We start from the raw sequence: 17,953 nt of genomic DNA on the forward strand, positions 1-17,953 counted from the left end.
TCACAGAAAAGGCACTATTCAAAAAGCAGAGAATTTCAAATAGCAGTTTTACAAAATAGAGGTTACTATTCTTCAGGTTGACACTACAGTTTGGTTTTATGTCTCTGGGAAGGCTCTACATGTTGGGAAAGTTCAACTTAAAGTGTTATAGGAAGGATTCGCTTTTTAGCCTTCTCACTAAGACACCCGTCAAACCAAACATGTGATTTGCCCTTCAAACCTACTCTCCCTCAGGAGCCCTAATTTTATGTGTGGCATCACCATCTTCCTTGAGATCTATGCAGAAGACTTAGAGTCATTTTATATGCCTCTTTGTTTCTTAACTCTGACACCTGCAGGCTGCCTCTCAAATTTGCACTTTCTTTTCTATGCCCCTCATCTTGGATCCTGCTCACTCACTCTCTCACCCTCTCAACTTTTGCATTATCCTTGTCACTGATCTCTTCATTTCTAGACTCTTCTGCCCTCAAACCATCCCTCACTCAGTCACCAGCTCCTTGTGTCCCCTGAAAATGGGTGTGAAATTCTATATGCATTTTTCTGGAGGGAGCTTATAGCTTTCATCAAAGTCTCAAAGAGAGCCACAGTCCACAAAAAGCTAAGAGTCACTGCTCTGTGCCTTTATTTCTTTTAAAAAATATATTTCTTCCAGTCTCAAAATGCTATTATTTTATTATCTATAAGCAGATTCCTTTAATCTCAGATATTCTACGGTGCATCTCCTCTCAGTCTCTTCTCTCTTTTGTTTCACAAGACAAACATTTACTGTTGTACGCCATTCACTGAGCCAATTTCTGGATCTAGAAAGATAAATAAAGCATTGTTCCTTCCATTTCAGAAGCTCACAGACCAGCTGGGCAGACGTATGTAAATAAGAAATTACCATACAATGTCATTAAAATTGCAGATCTCTGGGAGCACAAAGAAGGCTGGGGGTGGGGGCGTAATCAAACTTGGCTTGAAAGAGTTAGGGAGTCAAAGAGGAGACCACAGCTAACTCTTAAAGGATGAACAGAACTTTCTAGGCAGAGAAGGAGGGTGATGACATTTCAGGCAAAGAAAACACCACATGAAGGCAGAGACAGTAATAGAGCCCTAAGTTAGCAGAACAACCCGTAGATGAGCACAGTTTGCATGTGTGTTGAATGCTCAGACTTTGAATGCACAGGGTGTAACAAAAGATGAGGCTGGAGGGGAAAGTGAGTCAGGTACCGGAAGTCCTTTTATCCAGCATCAAGAAGTTTTGGGTTTATCTTGTAGACAGAGGGGAGCCGTTGAATTGTTTTAGGCAAGAGAGTGACAGTCTGATTATTCCTTCAGAACAGATAGATTGGAAGGGAATGATGCAAGTTTGGAAGTGAAAAATGTCTGAATGAACCAAGGGGAGGGATTGGTGGTGAAGGGAAGGTAATGTGTTCCCTTTAAAACTATTACGTTTGGAGAACCCAGAGAATAGCCAAGTTAAAATGTCCAGTGGGAAGTTGGAAATATGAGTCTGATGATCAGAAGAGAGATCTAGATTTAGGAGCGTTAATAAGTAGGCACTGAATGTAGCCCCGGGAAAGAATGACATTACTTTGGGAGGCCATGTAGGATGAGGAGCTAAGAGGCCAAAGGCCGAATTCTGGGAAATATCAATATTTGACGTCAGGAGGAGGAATGATATTGAAAGCATAGCTAGGTTGCAAGAAGCTGAGGAGTGAAGGATGGTGATGAGTAATCTACTCTTTTAAGAAGGTTGAATGGGAAGAATAGGAAAGAGAGGAGAGAGGTATTTTGTTTTGTTACACCTGCTAGTTGAAGATGAGTGAAGAGGTAGAAGTTAGATATAGGAGAGATTGGGGGCAATGAGGGATGTGTGTGTGTGTGGTGGGGAGGGGTACTTGTTCTGTCCAGAAAGGAGGAAGGGAATCAGAGTTTGATTTATTAATTCTCACATTAGAATCACTAAGGTAACTTTTGAAAAAATGTCAGTAGCTGGACTGGACCTCGGAAGTTTCTGGTTTAATTAATCTGGGATGTGTCCTGGGCATGGGTATATTTTCAAAGCTTCCCAGGTGATTAAAATCTGCAGTTAAGGTTGAAAACCACTGGTTAATTGTAGGGAACTTTCTAGATTGGTGATAATGGGATGGGATTTGAGTAAGCTCACACTTAATACAGTTTGGATGAAGAGGGAGTGGTAAAGGTTTGAGAAGTAATGTCATCATTTCCCGTGGCTGCATTCAGTGCTTACTTAGTAATGCTCTAAATCTGGAGGGATGAGAAGGACAAGGAAGTTAGCGGGGAAGTGAACTGTTACTTAGTGACTTGTATGGACTATTAATGCAGAAATGAATGAGGCTCGGTTCTGTTCTCAGAGAGATCAGGAGCTTATGTGAGGGAGAAGCACCTCACAGCAACCTGCTGACATCACAGAGTTCTTAACTAGTTAAGGGTACTTTTTCTCTATTTTATTTCGTTTTTTAAAAAAATATATATATTATTGATTTCAGACAGGAAGGGAGAGAGAGAAGGAGAGAGGGAGAGAGAGAGAGAGAGAGAGAGAGAGAGAGAGAGAGAGAGAGAGAGAGAAGAAACATCATCAATCAGCTGCCTCCCACAGGCCCCACACTGGCGATTGAGCCCATAACCGGGGCATGTGCCCTGACCTGGAATCAAGCTGTGACCTCCTTGTTCATAGATAGACACTCAATCACTGAGCCACACCGGCCGGGTTTATTTTCTTTTTTATTAACAGTGAAACAGAAGAACCAAGATGGCGGCATAGGTTAACGCTGGAGTTTGCTGCCTTGAACAACTACTTCAAAAGTGAAACCAAAAAACGGAAGGGACATCACCCAGAACCACAGGAACGCTGGCTGAGTGGAAGTCCTACAACTAGGAGGAAAGAGAAACGCATACGGACACTCAGAGGAGGCGCAGTGCTGAAGTCAAATTCTGAGGTGCGGAGTGCGCTGAGTGGGCTGGCGGCGGAGGGCGCGGTTGGCGTTTTCAATCGGGAGGGAGTCGCAGACTCTGAGCTCCAGATACAGGCAAGTCTTTAGGGACCCAGACTCAAACGGGAGAAGCGGGACTGTCTGGCTTCGGTCAGAGCGAGTGCAGCTTTCTCTCTGAGCTTTGCAGCGGTTGCTGGGACTCAGAGAGGCAGTGCCCCTGGGGACAGGACTGAGAGCCGCCATAACTGCTCTCTCCAGCCCACCTTGTTGATCCTGTGCGACCCGCCCCGCCCAAGCCCTGCACACAGGCATTTGCCGGATAGCCTCAGGCAAAGGCTAGATTAGCACCTCCCTAGAGGACAGAAGTTCCCTCACTGCTGACACAGCTGATTCTCATAGCCACTTGGCCTGGAGGTCAAACCCTCCCTGGTATTAGCTACAACAATCAAGGTTTAACTATAAGACTGCGCACAAAGACCACTAGGGGGTGCACCAAGGAAGCACAACAAAATGCAGAGACAAAGAAACAGGACAAAATTGTCAATGGAAGATATAGAGTTCAGAACCACACTTTTAAGGTCTCTCAAGAACTGTTTAGAAGCCGCCGATAAACTTAATGAGATCTACAAGAAAACTAATGAGACCCTCGATCTTATATTGGGGAACCAACTAGAAATTAAGCATACACGGACTGAAATAACGAATATTATACAGACTCCCGACAGCAGACCAGAGGAGCGCAAGAATCAAGTCAATGATTTGAAATGCGAGGAAGCAAAAAACACCCAACTGGAAAAGCAAAATGAAAAAAGAATCCAAAAATGCGAGGACAGTGTAAGGAGCCTCTGGGACAGCTTCAAGCGTACCAACATCAGAATTATAGGGGTGCCAGAAGATGAGAGAGAGCAAGATATTGAAAACCTATTTGAAGAAATAATGACAGAAAACTTCCCCCACCTGGTGAAAGAAATGGACTTACAGGTGCAAGAAGCGCGGAGAACCCCAAACAAAAGGAATCCAAAGAGGACCACACCAAGACACATCATAATTAAAATGCCAAGAGCAAAAGATAAAGAGAGAATCCTAAAAGCAGCAAGAGAAAGAAACTCAGTTACCTACAAGGGAATACCCATACGACTGTCAGCTGATTTCTCAACAGAAACTTTGCAGGCCAGAAGGGAGTGGCAAGAAATATTCAAAGTGATGAATACCAAGAACCTACAACCAAGATTACTTTATCCAGCAAAGCTATCATTCAGAATTGAAGGTCAGATAAAGAGCTTCACAGATAAGGAAAAGCTAAAGGAGTTCATCACCACCAAACCAGGATTATATGAAATGCTGAAAGGTATCCTTTAAGAAGAGGAAGAGGAAGAAAAAGGTAAAGATACAAATTATGAACAACAAATATGCATCTATCAACAAGTGAATCTAAGAATCAAGTGAATAAATAATCTGATGAACAGAATGAACTGGTGGTTATAATAGAATCAGGGACGTAGAAAGGGAATGGACTGACTATTCTTGGTGGGGAAAGGGGTGTGGGAGATGCGGGAAGAGACTGGACAAAAATCGTGCACCTATGGATGAGGACAGTGGGTGGGGAGTGAGGGCGGAGGGTGGGGCGGGAACTGGGAGGAGGGGAGTTCTGGGGGGAAAAAAGAGGAACAAATGTAATAATCTGAACAATAAAGATTTAATTAAAAACAAACAAACAAACAAAAAAACAGTGAAACAAAATCCAGTTGCTCCAAAGTATAGATTTGATCTAACACTTGTAACGTTGGAGAACCATTAAATCAAACTCTGATTCGCGTCCTCCTTTCTTGACAGAATAAGTGCCCCCCACATCCCTCATGTCCCCAGTCTCTCCTATAGATTTGATCTGACACTTGTAAACAGTCTTTTTAAAAAAGTGGGTGCTGGGGAAAGAGCTCAAAGGCCATGGGAGATGGAACTGTCCCCGGTTTTATCTGCAGGCTGCAAAAGGATGGTGGCTCTGGCCTGGGGTCTGGGTCCATTGCTAGGTTCACCCGAACCTGGGAGTGGCTGAAGTGGCTAATCACTCACATTACAAACTGTGATGGCCCCCCTGCCTGGGTGTGAAGCGTCTATGTTTGAGGAAGGCACCAAGGATTCCCCTTCTCAGCAGCGGTGCTGGGGAAGGGAATTACTTTCCACCAGAGCAGAAGACCTAACCTTTGCCACTGTGGCCTGGGCCTGACTTACAGGAACAGCTTCATCTGCACAGGAAACCCCTGGAGAGCGTCCATTGCCACTCCTGAGCCCTTTGCATCTTTCCCAGGAGACTCAAGTGTCCAGCGCAGCCTCTGCTCTGCCTGTTCCGGCCCAGCAGCCTCAGGCCCGTGAGCTGGTGAGGAGCTGAGAAAGCGTTTATGGAGGGCCCTGACTCTTGGCTAGGAGCCCCCTTCCTTGAACAAGACTCCCGAAAGCATTAGGAATCCCCTTGGCATGGAACACAGAGGGGAAGTTTGATTGGGAGTTGACTGGGGCATTATGGGTATGTGGAGGGAGTTCCTTCTGCTACCTTGTTCGTTCCATTTTATATACAGGAATTGTGGCTCTTAGAGACTGAGAAAGCTGCCCACGTCCTCAAAGCTAGGAGCTGCACATTCCAAGTTCAATCTGTTCCATGATGTTGTCCGTCAGGCTCCTGACCCCCCTCTGTCACTAAAGGTGGGCCCCCTTGAGAAAATCCTGGTTAGATGTCACCTCAGTGCCTACCAGCTTCCTGAAGAATTAGGCTAGCTCCCTTGGGCCCTGGGGCACATGAGCTTCTTCTTGGGTCTCTATTTTCCCCAGTTCTGTGAATTAAGAATGTGTAAGATCGCCCTAACTGGTTTGGCTCAGTGGATAGAGCGTCGGCCTGCGGATACAAGGGTCCCAGTTTCGATTCCGGTCAAGGGCATGTACCTTGGTTGCGGGCACATCCCAGTAGGAGGTGTGCAGGAGGCAGCTGATCAATGTTTCTCTCTTATCGAGGTTTCTAACTCTCTATCCCTCTCCCTTCCTCTCTGTAAAAAATCAATAAAATATATATATATATATATTTAAATGTATATTTTATTGATTTTTCACAGAGAGGGAAGGAGAGGGATAGAGAGTTAGAAATAGCGATGAGAGAGAAACATTGATCAGCTGCCTCCTGCACACCCCCTACTGGGGATGTGCCCGCAACCAAGGTACATGCCCTTGACCGGAATCGAACCTGGGACCTTTCAGTCCGCAGGCCGACGCTCTATCCACTGAGCCAAACCAGTTAGGGCAATAAAATATATTTTTAAAAAAAGAAGAATGTGTAAGATCACTCTAGCCCAGCGGTTCTCAACCTGTGGGTCGCGACCCCTTTGGCAGTCGAACGACCCTTTCACAGGGGTCGCCTAAGACCATCCTGTATATCAGATATTTACATTCATAACAGTAACAACATTACAGTTATGAAGTAGCAACAAAAATAATTTTATGGTTGGGTCACAACATGAGGAACTGTATTTAAAGGGCCAGAAGGTTGAGAACCACTGCTCTAGCCAGTTTGGCTCAGTGGATAGAATGTGGGCCTGTGAACCAAAGGGTCCCGGGTTCGATCCGGGTCAAGGGCATGCACCTCGGTTGCAGGTTCCTTCCCAGGTTGCAGGCTCCTCCCCAGCCCCGGCCCTGGTCAAGGGTTGTGCAGAAGGTAACCAATCGATGTGTTTCTGTCGCATCGATGTTTCTATCTGTCTTTCCCTCTCTCTTCCATTCTCTAAAAATCAATGGAAAAATATCCTCGGGTGAGAATTAAAAAAAATTTTTTTTAAATTGATTTCAGAAAGGAAGGAAGAGGGAGAAAGATTGAAATATCAATGATGAGAGAGAATCATTGATCAGCTGCCTCCTGCACGCCCACCACTGGATATCGAACCCGAAACCCAAATGGGCCCTTGACTGGAACCGAACCCGGGACCCTTCAGTCTGCAGGCCGACGCTCTATCCACTGAGCCAAACTGGCTAGGGCCTCGGATGAGAATAAAAAAAAAAAGAATTTGTAAGATTCAGGGGGTTTGCATCCTGGTGGTGTGGGTGGAAGGCAGTCCAGAGAATTGCTGCATGGCACACATCTGACCAATCATATTTCATTTTGGACCTCTCCTCTGTAATCCAAAGGTTTTGTTACAAAGATATAATTGAAAGCTCCCCATCTCACCATCAGAGAAGAAAAAGGGGAGACCAAGCTTATTCCAGCTTGTTGCCTGGTATCTGCTGACATCTTGACTAGGTTTTGAGCTCTATCTGGGGCCAGCCTACGGAGTCATCTAAGCTGTGTGTGCAGTTCTTTGGGCCCTTGTGAGGTCTATGACACAGGCCAGCGTCGTGTGAACACTGTTCACTCTAACCTGCTGGATAGTCAATCGGGGCCATGGCAGCTCGACACTGTGTCAGATTACACACTGGCTGCCCAGCACTGGGGCAGGGCTGGGAGCACCTGAAGGCCGCCCCAGCTCCCTTTACCCTCCCCAGCGCTCCTGAACATTCCTCTCATACTCCTAGTTGTGGTCACTGCCAAGACCCCCCAGTGCAGCCCCGTTCCTGGCACATGATAGACACAAGCAACTAAGTCTGGATGCTCGCAGAAATCTGGGTACCCGAAATAATGATTCTGCATATTCCGATATTCCGTGCAGTCTGCAGTTGCTGATCCAGTATGTGGGAAGTGGGGGAGGAGAGGCAAGGGTTCAACAAAGGTGTCTCTAAAGGTTCTCCATCTTCGCATGGTCCCGATACAGGTGAAGATGGCTCTGGCCTCATCTTTAGTCAGGCTAGAATGGATGACTGAAAGGGACGAGATTGGGTCTCAGGGAAAAAAAAAAAAATCCATCAGGGAGGAGCAAAAACTCCCCCAAACAAGTGAGGAACAGAGTGGGGGGCATCTCCTTCCCTGGGACTTCTTAATCACAGGGTTGGGAGAGAGGATACAGGATGGGGAGCTGCAGGATGCTGAGGTGTTGGCAGAGCAAGGGAAAGGTGTGCGGAGGTCTTTTTGAAGTATTGCTATTCTAGGTAAGTGCTGGGTTGCACAGCAAGAATATGAATAACATAATCATACTTTCTGCTTTCATTTCTTCCAAAGGAAACATGGATTTCCCACAGCCTAGAGTGACTTTCATGGCGGGGGTCACTCTGGGTGGGTTCCGTCCATTGCTCCACTTCACGAACCCCACCAGGTTTCTTGAAGGCAGAAATACCCCCAGGATTGCGGATATTTTTAGACGCCCTGTAATCCCTCCAACTCACTCCAAGGTGTCTGAAACCCTGGGGTCCAGAGCCCCGCCTGCTTGGGGTTAGAGACAGGACAGGACAAAGCATTTTTATTCCTGGAAGAAGGGCCCCTCTCCGAGGCCAGCCAAACTCCGGGCGCCCCGGTCGCCTCGCCCTCCCCCACCGCCCACGGCGGGGCTCCCTTTGTAATTAATCCCGATGCTCAAACCAGAGGGGAGGGGCGCGCGCTAATGAGGGAGCGCCCCGCACCGACCGGGCGGCAGCCGCTCGCAGCTGGAGCACCAAGTAATTAAATTATTTTTGGAAGCGGGGGAATATGGTGGTGCTGGTGTCGGGGAAATCCCCGTATGCATGGGAAGGGGGGTGCGTCTCTCGCCACTAATTACCATCGGGGTGACTCCCCCTTTTCCAGGCTCGGGGGTGGTGGTGTGTGTGTTTGGGGGGTTGCGGGGAGGATCAAGCTTTCCATGTCCCAGATTCCGCTGGACTTCGTGCAGCCGCTCGGTGGCCCTAAAGCATTGAACACCGCCATCCCCCGGGGCTCGGGTCGGTCCCCGACGCTGGGTCGAGGAAAGCGGCCCAGGAGGGGCTGCAGGCTGGGCAAGGCCAGGAGTCGAGGAGTCCCCAGGCCTTCGATGGGGGCTCGGGGCGGTGCGGGGTGGTGGCCCCGCCGCCGGGCCCGCTCAGGGCCGCAGGCACCTGGAGGCGCCGGTGGGAGGAGCGCCGACTCCGGGAAGAGCCGGGCCGCAGACAATGGGCGCGGCGGCGGGAGGGCGGCGGCGGCGGGAACAGCCGGGGGGCGGCGCCGGGAGGCTCCCCGCCCCTCCGCCCCACGCCGCGTCCCCTCCCCCGCCGCCGCCGGCTCCCGGTCTGAGTCCCGATTCCTGATCCCCGATTTCTAGATACCAGGGTCCGCCATGGGTGCCTGAGCGCCCCCATTGCCCCCGGCCCCCTGCCCCGGGGCCTTGAGGGGGCAGAGGCAGCGGTCTGGGACGAAGAGGGGGTGCCCGGGCTGCTGAGCCCCCTTCACCCCCCGCGTCCACCCGTCGGGCTGGGAGTGCGGAGTTCGGAGCGACCCGGGGCGCTGCGGATACAAAGGCGCCGGGCGGCGGGGCGCCCGCCGAGGCCACTGGGCAGGTCGCAGCGGCGGGTGAGCCGGGGCACGGGGCGCGGGCAAAGTTTGCAAAAAAAAAAGAAAGAAAGCAACAGAACAGGAGGACGATCATGCCAGGGGCCAGGGGGTGCCCGGCCCCCGAGCGAGCGGGGCGGCGAATGGGGGAAGGGGAGCGTGGGTCAGTCCCCTTCCGGTTCGATCCCCCGCTGCACCGCCGAGTCACCCCCCCAACTTTGGGAGGGGAAGGGGCGTGTGGGAGGGGGCGGAGCCGGGCCTGGAGAGCCGGGGACTTTCCTGGGCCCGGGGTCCGGGGTCCGGGCGAGGGCCTGCATGATCTCGGGGGAGCCTGTTAGAGCCAGAGACCGGGAGTGCGAGGATGGGGTCTGCGGGTGTCGGAAGCGAGGCGCTTCGGGTGCATTCGCAGCCCTGGAGTGTGGGGAGGGGCCTAGGAGGGGGCTCAGGGTGTGAAGTGGTGTCTGGGGGGCCTGCCCTGGAGAGTGGAGGGTGTGTGTGTGTGTGTGTGTGTCTGTGCCCCCGAGGATGGGGCCAGCAGGATGGGGCCAGCGGGCTGAGACCCGGGCCCTGGGCATGCGCTGCCTCCCTCTCCCCACTCCCCTTTACCCATTTGGGGGGCGGGGGGGGCTCTGCATTGGTGAGTTTGAAAGGGCTGGTGGGGGACCAGTGTGCACTCGTCTTTGTTTTCTGTGTCCTGCAGGTGGGCCCCTGGTTTGGAGGTGGAGGTGTTTTTCTGTGCCTGAGTGTGTGTGCACCCAGGGAGCGGCCGGCCGTGGATCTGCTGTGTGTTTGGATATGGATTTATGGGTACACTCTGGGGAAGGGCTGTGTGTCTGTGGGACCGGGGGGCGGGGGGGGGGGGGGCTCATGGGAAAGAGGTGCATAGGTATGGAGGAAGGTGGGTGTGTAAGAGCAGAATGGGGCATATCCAAATGGGCGTGTGTGCACCTGTGTCCTGGGAAGCGATGTGACTGAATCTGTGCTCCTGTGCGTAAGGTTTGTGTGTGGATAAGTACCAGTGTGTGTGTGTGTGCGTGTGTGTGTGTGTGTGTGCCCGCATAGGTGGTGCCTATTTCTGGGTGTTGGGGGTACCACCTCTTGCCTCTGCAGGCAGACTTTCCTGGCAGAAAACCCAAAGGGAGGCCTCTCTGGAGGCTTCTGAGACTTCTTGGGTGTCCCTGACTGGGTTCGCGGGCACTGCCTTAAGCCGCTGAGACGTATGGGTGAGAGTGAGTGGGCCATCTTATGAGGGGTCTGTTTTGGGAAGTGGGTTTTTCTAGCAAAGGATGTGTGTTGTGAGGAATAGGGAAAGGGGGTTCTGGTTATAGTCCTGGAGGAATCAGGGAGTGGAGGGATCAGGAAAAAGAATAAGAAGGACCCCCAACCCCTCATCATAGGTTGGGTTCTAGTGCTTGGAGAGGTTACATGCTTGGCTTTCCAGCTCCAGTTCACCCCCCTGCCCCCCAGGCCACTGTTCTCGTGGAAAGCTTTCTTGGGGTTTCTGCCTCCGAGCCCACTAACTGCCCTGCTTCCAGCATCCGACAGTTCCCCAGGAGTCTTGGGGTTTGGAATGGATGCGACCGGGTGCCAAGCAACTGGGGTTTCCCTCATGGGGTTGAGAAGGTGGCATGGGAGCTCTGGGGAGGCCAGAGGTGGGTGGTCTTCAGGAGTTTTTGAAAATGTGTGTGTGTGGTTTGTCAAATGGTTTCCCGTTTCACTGGCAAGAAGCATGATTGGACGGGGCTGTGGTCTGGGGCCAGGTCTGAGAGCGAGGAATGGGGGCTGAGCTTGCAAGAGGGCAGATGCCTGATTTGGGGAAGGGGCAGGTACCCACACCCCACCACGTGACAGCACCGTGGGAAGTCCTATTGCCTGGGAAGGGGCTGTATCGCTTCCCAGAGAAGCAGCAGCCACCTGCTTTGCCTCCTCTCTCTCGTCTTTTCTGGAGTGAGGGGAGGGGGTGGCCTTTTCCTTCTTGCGGGTGCGCTCCTTGTTTGCCCCTTTCCCTCTCTCGGCCATGTTCCTCTTGCTGGCAGAGGTCAGGTCAAGGCACCCAGTTTTAGGAGCTGAGACTGTGATTGGCCAGTAGGGTCTCTGGGAAATTGGACTGGAATGTTAGAGGCCCTAATGGGCACAGGCCATTGGGACGTTTCCTCTGTAAGTCCTCAGACTCCCCACCTTTCCTAAGACTCTGGGATAAGAGCAGTGGGAGTTAGAGTATGTTGGGGCTGGGTATAGAGGCAGATAGGAAAAGACTGGATTTAAAAAAAACGCATTATTCCCTCCAATCTGGCCCCCGTCTGATGGGCAGGGCTCCTGCGGCCAGCGTGCGCCCGCAGCCAGCACAGTGTGCTTGGACTTTGGCACCTTGCTTGCTGCGTGCACTCTCTCTGCGTGCATGTGTACTGGGGGGGCCCTCGTCCAAGGAGACAAAAAGAAGTGCCATCCCTCAAGCACGTCCAGACTGGACCCAGTGGCCACATGCCCCCTCTCTTCCCCGCCCCCCCCCCCCCCCCCCCCCCCGTCTTGCTCCTTCTGTTTCCTCTAACTTTTCAGAGGCAGGCCTCTCCGCAGTGCCCACTGGCTGCTCCTTCTGTTCCCTGGAAGTCTGAGGAAGGGCCCCCTTCCCTGGGTCTCGAGCGAGACAGACTTTTGTCTGCTTCTCTGATTTCCAAGCGGTCCTTCCAGTTAGAAGGGAGGTGAACTTCCTTGGCTAACAGAAGCTTTGGAGGGAAGAGTTCTGGGGTTCTCCTCATTTCCTCTGAGTTTTAGGGATTCCAGTTGTCTCCTTAGCTCCTCCTTCAACAGCTCCCCACACTCCGAGGCCAAAGGGAAGAGTCTAACATGGTTGGAATTAGCACTAAGTAGTGATGCGATGCTGGGGTTTAAGAACCCAGCCCTCAGCCTCTAAGGTGTCTTAGGACACCATCCTCCAACCCCAGATAGGGCCTTTCTCAAGGAATCCCAGGTCCCCAAGGCCTCCTTCCCTGGGTTTCAGCTGCTTTTAAATTCCGTTTTGTCACTTCCTAGTTTTGTGGCCTTAGAGCAACGGTTCTCAACCTGTGAGTTGCGACCCTTTGGGGGTGGAATGACCCTTTCACAGGGGTCGCCTAAATACATCCTGCAGATCAGATATTTACATTACGATTCATAACAGTAGCAACATTACAGTTATGAAGTAGCAACAAAAATAATTTTATGGTTGGGGGACACCACAACATGAGGAGCTGTATTAAAGGGTGGCGGCATTAGGAAGGTTGAGAACCACTGCCTTAGAGAAAAAGAGAGAACTTTTGGAAGCCTCACCTGTATCATGGAGTTAAAATAGGTCCTGCCTCTTAGGTTTATGAGTGTGAAGTGAAGTCGTAGGTGGAGAGCGCATCATACGGTGCCGGGCACAGGGGACGTGCTCGGTAGTCGATGGAAGCAGCTGTGGTTCTGGTTCTGGTTGAAGATGCGATGGAGAGAGGGCTGGGCTGGGAGGACAGCAAGGCTTTGCTTGTGCTCTTCTTCTGGCAGACCTTGCGGGGCACTTCCTATTGGCACTGGGATGGAGGGGCGCATGAGACGGGTTTTCACAGGGAGACATGCATTAGCATGTGGATCGCTTGGCCCCGTGAGTGCTGTGTGGAGGTATGTTCTGGAGGCCGCCATAGAGCAAGAGTGCTTGCTGTGGGAAGGTACGTGGAGATGTGCCTTACGCTGGCTGGTTTTTTACTTGAGGTGAACTTCACATAACGTAAAATTAACCATTTAAAGGCGAACAGTGGCATTTAGTAGACTCTCAGGGTTGTGCAACTCTGGCCTCTATCTGAAATCCTTTCCACCACCCAACAGGAACCAGTGCCCATCAAGCAGTTCCTTCCTTCCCACCCCCAATCTGCATTCTGCCTGCGGATTTACCTATCCTGAATGTCTCATAGATGGAATTATCCAATGTGTCTGGCTTCCCGTACGTCATGTGATCTTTTCAAGGCTCATCTACGATGTAGCAGGTGTCAGATTGCACTCCTTCTCATGGCTGAATCATATTCCAGGGTATGGATTGGCCTTGGCTGGACTTAAATGACGGCGCTGCAGGGAGAGGCTGAGCCAGGTCAGGGGTGTTGGTGAACCACACACAACTTGGTATTATCGGGTCCTGAAGTATGTGGTGGGGACTTGGCCTCAGTTTCCCTGCCTATAAAACCAAGTCCTAGGTGGTTGGTGGGATGAAGGAAATGGGAAGAGGAAAGACTGGGATATTACTGCCTTTTTCAGAGTCTGGGTGGGGAAGGAACTTTTATATATGTGTGTGTGTGTGTGTGTGTGTGTTTATGTTTCTATTGATTTCAGAGAGGAAGGGAGAGAGAAACATCAATGATGAGAATCACCCATCGGCTGCCTCTTGCATATCCTCTACTGGGGATTGAGACCGAAACCCAGGTCACGTGCCCTGACTGGGGATGGAACTGTGACCTGGTTCATGGGTCAATGCTCAACCACTGAGCCACACTGGCTGGCAGGGATGGGACTTTTTAAACTCACTCTTTCCTCTTTTCTGGGCAGCTCCCTCCTATATGCATCTACCTTCATCCCCGTGGATTCCCATCTTCCTGTTCTACTGAGTGTCAACTTCCCATCTCTTTGAATTGAACTGGCATTTCTCCTCTTACCCACTCCAGGTGGGTAATCTCGTGCTACTGGGGGGCAGGTGTGAGAGGCCTGGGAGGAAATCCTACCCACACCTGCTTCCTAGCAGCGCTCTCTTCTGAAGGTCTGACTTGGTGACCTGACTTGGGTAGCCTTCTGTCATGTCACCTTTTTGAGACCTGGAGAGAAATGAGGCAGCTCAGGGAGGATCTTTCCATTCCTTCCCTCCACCCTGCATAGTGCCTAGTAGGAGGCAGAGGCCTGCATGGGGGTGGGGGGTGGGGGGTGGAGGGGTGGGGTTGGAAATGAGGTACTGCTGTGCTTGTCCAGTGCCCCTGGCAAGGTTGGTAATTACAGATGTGACATCTGGGGAGGGTTTGGGAGAAGCGGGGTTGGATTCAGCAGAGCTGAGGATATCCTGGTAATCAGGGAGGGGCAGGGAGAGGGGAGAGTGGGAAGAAGCTGGGGGCTGGGGTGGGGCAGGAAGCTTGGGGCCCCTTTCCTGGGCCACTCCATACACAGCTGGGCTTGGTGCCTGTAGGAGAGTGGGAGGTGACTGAAGCACAGGCCCTGCGTCACTGTATGTGAAGGAGGGAGGGGAGGGGAGAGGCTGGGGATCCAGGACCCCTGAGGAAAGAGGCAGAGAGAGGAAGAGGGTTTTGGCTGCTTTCCTAGGCAGTGCCTGGCTGTGGTCTCAGAGAGGGGCTGTCATTTGGGGCCAACACTAGCCAAAGGTGATTCTTTGAATTCTGGGTGGGGATTTACTTCTTTTTTTAAAAAATATATTTTATTGATTTTTTTACAGTGAGGAAGGGAGAGGGATAGGAAGTTAGAAACATCGATGAGAGAGAAACATTGCTCAGCTGCCTCCTGCACACCCTCTATTGGGGTTGTGCCCACAACCAAGGTACATGCCCTTGACTGGAATCGAACCTGGGACCTTTTAGTCCGCAGGCTGACGCTCTATCCACTGAGCCAAACCAGTTAGGGCGGGATTTACTTCTTGCAATGAGGCTGGGGATTGGCCTTTTGCCCTCTTGAAGGATAAAGAGGAAGGAAATAACATTTTATTGAACCTCTGTTATGTGCCCGATTCTGCGATATTCTGTATACATTATTTCCTTGAGAGCTCTTCTTAACCTTCCCAAGTAAGCACTGTTATCCCCACTTTACAGATAAGGAAACTGAAGTTTGGAGATGATGAGCCACTCATTGGGATGACATAGCTCCTAAGAGGCTGTGTCAGGCCTGTCTCACTTCATTGCTCTTCTGTTCCCAACGTGCTCTTTCCCTCTTCCCTTACTCTCATTCCAATTAGGTCTGATTTTGCTCATTATTGCCTTTAATCTTGAACTTGAATGATTCCCCTGTCTTCTGAAAAGCACACTGGAGTCCAGTTACCAGCCTGAGGAGTAGAGAAGCTTCCCCGGAGGCGGTCATGGAGGCGGGTCATCGGGGTCTCCTGGTGGAACAAGAGGAACACCTAGTTGTCACAGCCTGGGGCATGGCTGCCACCCTGGGCAGAACGTCTCCTGGGGCTGGCCTCTTCCTCTCTGCTGGGCCTCTTCACCTATGGGTGCTCCAGCCACCGTAGCCCGGGGCCTTGTTTGTGACTGGCAGGGGCCTGTCCCTCCTGCCTGCAGAGTTTTCCAGCAACCTCCTACCAGTATCCTTTACAGAGAGCTGCTCTCCAGCAAAAGCGAGGCTCTAAAGCAGTGGTTCTCAACCTTCCTAATGCCGCGACCCCTTAATACAGTTCCTCATGTTGTGGTGACCCCCGATGTCATTGTTACAAATTGAACATAATTAAAGCATAGTGATTAATCACAAAAACAATATGTAATTATATATGTGTTTTCCGATGGTCTTAGGCAACCCCTGTGAAAGGGTCGTTCGACCCCCAAAGGGGTGGCGACCCACAGGTTGAGAACCGCTGGTCTAAAGGATACTGGTAGGAAGTTGCTGGAAAACTCTGCAGGCAATAAGGGCCAGGCCCCTAATCAGAAGAGCGATGATGTATTTGTGCTTGACTCTGGGGAGGGCTCTGGCTTTTTAGGGTAAGTGGGAGTTAGGAAGGAACAGGTGCTGAGCTTGAGGTGTGAATGCGGTAACTTCAAAAAACAACCACGTGTGAACAGGGACACTTGTTTGTTTGTTTCTGAATCACCTGCTTTATCCGTAGAATGGAGGTGGCACATAGAAGGGGTGGGGGACGTTGGACTCCAGGAAGAGTGGAAACCTCAGGCGATGGGCTTGTCAGGGTGAGGGAGGTTGCTGGGTGCGTGGCCTTTCAGCTGGCTTGATTTTCCTAGATAAGAGCTGGCGAAGTGTCAGGAGGAGGTTTTCAGAATGGTGAAGCTCAGGCGTGCCACTTGCACCCGTCACACTGTGTCGCCCACCCTCAGGCCCACCCTCCTGCTTTCGCCGTACAAACCAGCCCTCACTGCCAGCGGCCCCACATTGCAGCTGTCTCCATCGGATGCAGGCCTAGGGTTGGCCGGCTCCCCCTCACCTACTGCGAGGCAGGGCTCTCAGGGTCGGGGTTGGTGCCTACTGACCGAGTGTCTTAGGAAGGGAGGGTCGGAGGCGTTTTTTGTTTGCCCTGAGGTGGGAGTGGTGTGCACAGGAGGTTGGCCTGTGGGCCCTTACAGCTGGCTCACGTGCCGTTGTCCACCTTCTCTTGTCCCTGCAGACAATTCCGAGCTCCCTGTTTCTTTTTCTTGGCTCTTCCATAGCTTACCTGGTGGGCAGGTAGGGGCCAGTCCTTTGCCCCAGCCGAGGAAGAAGCATCTTGGAGCCTGGTGGGTGGGAATTGTGAGACCTGCCCATTGGCGAAAATTAAACAGAGCATCCAGGCATCTAGAAGCCCTGGTTCCCTTCTCACCAGCTCAGCCTCCACCTGGGACAGGTGCCAAAGGGATTACTCACCTTTGCTACTGCACACTCTTCCCCTGCCCACCTTCCGTGCCAGCCTGACTGGGAATGGGTCTAGGGGAGGCTAGAGAATGGAGGGCTCCGGGGTGTGTGTGTGTGTGTGTGTGTCTACGCCCTTGTGTGTGCTTGTGTGTGGTGTTCTGTGGGGGCAGAAACTTTCTGAGAGCTGGGGTGGGGGTAGGGGTGCCAGAGAAAGCAGAGCAGGTCTCTACAGAACCTGCCTGGCCAGGGCAGGTGGAGCTGGGCGGGGCAGGCAGGAGCCCTTCCAGGTTTCAGGGGGGAATGTGCCTGTGGGTGTAAGCGTGTGTCTGTGTTTAAGTGTGTCTGTGGATTTGGAGGGTACCCAGCCTTAGATGGAGGGAGATTAAGGACGTAGCTGGAGAGGCGTGGCCCTGGCTTCCCTGACTCCTTTTCAGTTAGAACGCAAGCTCAGGTATCCTGGCCCGGAGCCCAGCCTGCGGGCCCTCCCCGGCTCCTTGCCCCGGGGTCTGGTCGGGGGCAGCTCTAGAAACAGAGGCGCCTGGTGGCCCCAGCACAGCCTCTCCCTTGCTGCTCAGCCCTGTGAGGGGGAGGTTCTGCCCCTTGCCTGGGGCTGTCGGGATGGTGAGCTCATGTCTGGGGCTGTCCTGGGAGAGCGCCCGCCTGGTGAGCAGGGCTGGAGTGGGGCACGTGGTGCCAGCTCCTGGGCTCCCTGGTCCAGCTCTTTCCTCCCCCTCAGCCCACTGAGATCCAGCTGTTCTCTCCGGCCTCCGGGGCAGCACTGTCCCCAGGGACACTGACTGGGCCCTTTTTCAGGGGGCAGGACTGAGGAGTCAGGGCTGGTCCTGGCCCCCTCTGTGCCTTTGTCCTTCTTGTGGCCCGAGACCCCGCATGGGCCTCTTGGAATGGTGGCTTGTCCACAGCCTGAGGCTGGATGGGAAGGAAGGAAGGAACATCTGGACCCTCCGTTGGGAGTGGTGAATTGTAGGGGCAGAGACCACCCCTTCGAGGGGAAGGGCTCTTTGGTCTCGGTGGTCTCGGCTTGGGCCTGTCTCCTCTCTGT

At 52.2% G+C, this 17,953-nt stretch overlaps 1 protein-coding gene across 1 annotated transcript in view; it reads left to right on the top strand.

Annotated features, from left to right (window-relative positions):
- Positions 1-9,076: 9,076 nt before the first annotated feature.
- VANGL2 (VANGL planar cell polarity protein 2) overlaps positions 9,077-17,953 on the top strand; it is a 29,497-nt gene continuing 20,620 nt past the window's right edge. Inside the window, exon 1 of the mRNA XM_036344348.1 lies at positions 9,077-9,366. The gene's annotated coding sequence lies outside the window, so the exon portion shown is untranslated. The remainder of the gene's footprint in view (positions 9,367-17,953) is intronic.

Source organism: Myotis myotis, unplaced genomic scaffold (assembly GCF_014108235.1).
Source record: "Myotis myotis isolate mMyoMyo1 unplaced genomic scaffold, mMyoMyo1.p scaffold_m19_p_18, whole genome shotgun sequence".
Classification (NCBI taxonomy): Eukaryota; Metazoa; Chordata; class Mammalia; order Chiroptera; family Vespertilionidae; genus Myotis; species Myotis myotis.